The following is a 6,177-nucleotide window of genomic DNA, read 5'->3' on the forward strand; positions in this document are numbered from 1 at the left end:
GTGCGCCGGCACCCTGAGCAGCCCGAGGTGGCGCTCGGAAAGAAAGAACGTTCTCAAATTGCTGGGAGGGAAGAAGAGATGGGTTATTAAATCAATTGGCGTCGTTCCTAGTTATCTCCGGGGGAAGAGATGGCTCTAACTTGCTTACAGAAAGGAGCGAGGCGGAGAAAGGCAAATTCGAGACACCTCTCTTTCTCTGCCGCTAGGCCCCCACGCATGGAAAGGGAGGGGTCTGGGCCCTGGGACGCTTTGTCGGTTCTCTTTATTCCTCTTTGGAGGAGGAGTACATCCTCAGTGAAGTTCTATGTATCCGAGTAAAAGTGGGATGGGCTGTTTTTCATTCCTTTGGGTTGAGTCTAGGTAGCAATTGTCTATTCCAAAAGGAAAGTAGTCTACTAGCATCTTTTAAGAGCCTCCCTTGTGCTATGCGTGCTGCTAAGCTTGGAATACAAAGGCCAAAGACAGCCCGTGTTCTCCAGGAGTTCCCAATCCAATGGAGTTGACAAGCGAACGTATACATCCATACCACACACAATATATACATACATACGCACCCAATGTATAGGATTAAACTCGAACCTCCCATGACATTCTCTCCTCTCCCCCTACAGTTTTTTTTTTTTTTAAATTAAAACCCTTACCTTCCGTCTTGGAGTCAATACTGTGTATTGGCTCCAAGGCAAAAGAGTGGTAAGGGTAGGCAATGGGGGTCAAGTGACTTGCCCAGGGTCACACAGCTGGGAAGTGTCTGAGGTCAAATTTGAACCTAGGATCTCCCGTCTCTAGGCCTGGCTCTCAATTAACTAAGCTACTCAGCTGCCCACACCAGTACAGATCTTGCCTCAAACTTAATGCTACTAATGTTGAATGTCTCACATCTCCCCTCCTCATCTTACATTGCCCTGAAGTCTTCTTCCACTATCTCTTTCGCCCTTATTACATGAAAAGATCACCAAAAGCCAAGGGAAACTTTTTAACTGTACCCTTGATCCCACCCATCCCATCTTCTCTTGACCCCCTTTTTCCCGTTCTTTCGCTACTCCTTAATCTTTACCTATCCGGTTGTTTCTCTACATACCCATGTCTCTCCTAACCTTAAAAAATCCTCCTATCCTTTAACTTACCTTCCTTTCTTGGCTAAACTGATAAAACAATATAATTGGTGCTTCTGCTTCCTCTTGTCAACTTGGAATCTGGAGAACCAAAGTTTGCCCCAGTCCCCATGAGAATTTGCCCTGAGGGAAGTTTCAAATTTTAGCCATTTCAGACTGAATAATGGACCTTAAGGTGCTAAATGGTCCCAGTTGGGTAGAACTAGTAGATCTAAATCAAATGTTAAGTGCCCCTCTGTCCCTATAGTTTCTCCCAGTATATCAAAGTCCTCTCCCAGGTAGCCCTTGGCTGGATCTTTCCCCTTTGTATCCATTGTAAAGCATCAGATTCTCCCTGATAAACTTGTCTTGGATTTCTCATTTCCCTAGCCATTGTAAAGCCAATCAATCATACTTCCCAGTCCCCAGTTCCCCAGGAGGTATATAAGTCCCAAGGTTCTATTGTTCTTTGGAGAAATCTTCTAGCATGCTGCATTCTCCCAGGGATACTGTCCCAGAGTCCCCAGAATGTAGACCCTGTGAAGTTTGTGGCTCTGGGCTCTTGTGATACTAGCTGATTATTGGACCTATCCCTTTCCTAATTAAAGCCTTAGTTTTTTCTGATAACTTTAGTAGTACTGTTTTTCCCAAGTTAACAGGTGATACAAATGCATGTCAACATATGAAACAAAGTGTTACTTTTTTTTTTTAATCCTTAATTTCCATCTTAGAATCAATCCTGGATATTGGTTCTAAGGCAGAAGAGCAATAAGGACTAGGTAATGGGGGTTAAGTGATTTGCCCAGGGTCACACAGCTAGGAAGTGTCTAAGATAAGATTTGAATCCAGGACCTCCAGTCTCTAGGCCTGATATGCAGAAATGGGCAGCCATTTCTATAGGTGCATGTTAGCAGATTGCCACTTTGGAACACAGAACCTGGCAGAGCACCTAGGGCATGTGCCAGGGTGACAGTTAAGGAAAGGGTATAAAAGGGGGTCCACAAACCCCTGGGGACTTCACTTCTTTCTCTCACCTCAAGGGTTAGGGAGGAGGTGGTGGATCTGGGCCCCTGGGTGGTTTGGGAGATTTGGCAGGTAGAGACAATCTTTCTTGCTAGCTAAATTTAATACCTTATTGGCATTGCCAACAACCTTCTGTTCAAGCTAGTGTCAACAGCTACTTCAAGAAAACAACAGCATCTGACCCAGAGGCCTGACAGCCTCTGGGCTCAGCTACAAACAGCAACAGAGTTGGGGAATACCCTCAAGGCCTTCTCATACTCTGCACATACGAACAACTCATATTTCAAGATTTATTAGTTTCAAATATTTAGGCAAGATCTTTTAGGGTGCCCTTCACCCACCTTCCTGCCTCCTTTACCTACCCTCAGTTTGATTACAAATAAACCTAGTTTAACCCTAAAGCCTAAACAATCTTTGAAACCAATTACTTACCTTAATAACCTAGTCTCAAGCAGTCAGATCCAGTTAACATCACTAGCTGGCTTTAGTCTTTCCAAGCCAGTGTGATCCATCTTCAACATAAGGTTTCATTAAGACACATTCTACTTCCTGGAAACATTTACCAACTGCCTGGCTGGATTGGTTCCTAAGGCCTTGTGCCTTTAGCAGGACTTTAAAGGGCTCTTAAAATTTGGGCTCTTAAAGAAGACTTAACCCAGCTGATGTGGGTACAAATCTATAGGCATATCTAGTTGTGGTTTGGGTCTCTCTCTTTCTAGTTAAGCTCCATCACTAGCATTCTCCTGAGCCCCTTGTTGTTCATAACACTCTCAATCCACTGAACCACCCAGCTGCCCTGCCCCTTACTTTTCTTTTTAAATAAATGTGGACTAAGTTAGTATTAAAATATTCAGCAAACATTTATTGAATGCTATATAGAAGGTACTACAGTGCACACAAATATCAAAATATAATAGTTATATAACTTTTGTGCCCTCTGTTTGGCTTTTAAGGCCTTTTGTAACCTGGCTTTTTTCTAAATTTCCAGTTTCTATAACCTTACTCCCTTGTTGACTATATCACAATTTCATCAAATTGCCTCTATGAAATATATTATAATGCAATTTATTGAAACAGATCTTAGCTATCAAATACAGGCCCTTTTCTCCGATGACCTGTTGGGTCTTGGACCACTAACAACAAAGATGTGTTTGGGTTGGGCAAAAAAAAAAAAACTGTGAGAGAAAAAGACCCCTACTCCCTTATATGAAGATTAGATTTTAATGTTCTCAGTAGTCCTGAGATAATCATAATTGTAATTCTAAGACAGTCTGCATAAGTCATGAATTTAGCAGGCTTTTATGAATATTCTGGTATAAGTATTAAGGTTTTAGATTAAGGAAATAGCTGTCTTTTGAAATAAGTAACTAGAATACTATGTGGTAGTAATGGGATATTGGTAGGTTCAAAGAATGGTTACTTGGGGCCAGTATCAGAAGATACACAGGGTTTGGGAAGGCCAACAGGACATGGGTGACAGGATAACAAATACAGTCCAAGCAGAGGTAATAAACACAAGGATGGTTTGGTTTATTTAAGGTAAGGGAAGGTAGGGAAGGAAATTTGGATAATCTTATCTAATGTATCTAACTAACCCTCCCCAACAAATCTACAGTTGAAGCCTTCAGAGAGATTTTAGCTACACTGTCCTTTACCTCTCTACCTGAAGTCCCAGTCTCTAAAATAAATAAACTCCTCTAACCCAAACTCCCCCTTGGATGGTAATAGAAGTAATTAGGTTGGAAGCTAAGCAATAACAGGGCTCAGGGAAAGGTTTTCTCACTGACAGATGCCTTAGATCAGGGGTGGGCAACCTTTTTGGCCGTGAGAGCCATAAATGCCACATTTTTTAAAATGTAATTTTGTGAGAGCCGTACAGTGCTCACAGTGTGCGTTCCTGTAACAGCGCCTGAAAAAAATTGACTTTATGGCTCCTGCAGAAAGAGCCATATCTGGCCCTCAAAAGAGCCAGATATGGCTTGAGAGCCATATGTTGCCGACCCCTGCCTTAGATTATTCAAGCAGCTCTGTTGATGTATCTCTCAGCCAGCAGGAATAGGTTAAGGATAAGATGTACCAGAAGGAAAGCTACAGGAGAGAATAGTCAAGCTCACAAGGTCCACCCCAGGAGACAAGGCAAGACTCAAGGCTCAACTGTCTGTTAGAAAACAGCTCCAGTCACTTCTGCAGAATTCCAGAACCTTTCCTGCCTCTGCCTCCAAAACTGCAGATCCTGATCATATGCTCAAATCCTTATAACACTTTGCAAGGCCTTAGTGCCAGCCCCACCCTTCAATGTTGCTATATCAGGCACTTGTCATCCTAACTTGCCATCCATTGTGTCAGGATGCTTGACCTTCAGTTCAGAACCTGGTACCACTTATTACCACTTACTCTTAGCCAGGCATCACTGCTTCCCCCTTTCCATCAAGTGACTCTTAGGTAATGATCAGAAGATGGTCAGAAGATCTATCTAACCTATGGACAAATAAGGAGTGCTTCCTAGCTGACCTAACCAAGGAATATTGCTTCTGGGTTTTTCTATTCTTTGAGGGCTATGACTATTTTGTACTATTTTTGTACTGATGTAAAAATTGTCTAATTCTTTGGGATATAAAGGAAGGTCTCTCACAGAGCTCAGGGTCCTCTGGTCATGACCAGGGGTCCATCTTTGTTGTGGGATTGGCCCTCCCATAATAAATCTCTTTCTTTATGGCTTGGATATTTTGCTTATCATTTGTGTACCTATGGTTAGAAAAAATTATGCAACAAAACCAAGTGTGTGTGTATGCATATACACAAACATACATATACACATGTGTATTCTATCTATTTATCTATCCATCTATGACTGTCTGTATAGTTCAAAGTCAAATTAACATTTTTTTGTCTCTTCTCTCCACATTACTATGTATAATTAAACTATATTACACCTTTCTGAAGCTACAATGTTAGGGATGACAGTTCTAATTAGTTTGCAGCATCAGTATGAAGTAACTTTATCTGAGTTTTAGTCTATATGAGACAAATGGAACTTTCCCCTAGATGCTAACAAAGCTGCTAAGCTTCTTTGATTCGAAGTGAGACTCCCCCTAAGCTATAACTCCAAAAGTCACCTCACTGATGGACCCCCTTTCCAGGGCTCACTTTTTACTCCAAAATCCTAGAGAGTAAGGGAGAAATTCTCTGGAGGAACAACTGTTTCCTGATAAGACTGAACATATATTAGACTATCCTCTGAAATTCTGCCTTCCTCTCTGGCCTAATTGAATGTCATAGATGTACTTAAGAGCTAAGAGCCTATGTTATCTAGGAACTTTGGTTCCTAGGGAAATTTTATATAAAGAGAAAGATCTCCTTGTATATGGCTGCCAGAAAGATGTTTTTCACTTTCTTTGGGCAGAGTGTGGTTCATAGAAGTCTTCCTTCCTGTAGCAGTGTGTCCCTTTTCCCTGAAGGGCATAGGATCCTGATATGCTATTGTTCTTTTTGTGAATATCTCCTTAGCCAATAAAATGGAGAATATTTTAAGATTAATGAACAAAAAAAATCTTTGTACTTTGGTCCTGTTGTGTGAAAGGTCTTTTTATATATGGTGTTAACAAATGCTTGATTTTAGCATAGGAAATGGCAATCCCTGATGGCATAGCATCTGGTTTTTAAAAATTGAAAATGTTGGAAGGGTGTCAACAGAGCTTATTGAGTACTCAGAGAGTCAGTGATGATATTAGTATTGCATACATATGAATATTTAAATTTTGGTAAACTTGTGTTTTTCAATATACATAAAACAGTAAGCAGAAAAATGTTTAATAAATGTTAAACTCTAAATAGAAGTGGAACAAAAACTGGCTTGCTGATTCTTCTCTGCCCCCTTTGCTCTCAAATAACTATTCTGAATAACCTTTGCCATATTTTTTATTTGTCTCGAGCTTTATTTACTTAAATTTCTATCTTGATCTTTTATTTTTGCATCAGTTTCATGACACAACAGAAATTTTGTGAATTTCATTCAACAGTAATGAAATGTTGTTTCATTATATATATATATATATATATATAT

Source organism: Gracilinanus agilis, chromosome 2 (assembly GCF_016433145.1).
Source record: "Gracilinanus agilis isolate LMUSP501 chromosome 2, AgileGrace, whole genome shotgun sequence".
NCBI lineage: Eukaryota > Metazoa > Chordata > Mammalia > Didelphimorphia > Didelphidae > Gracilinanus > Gracilinanus agilis.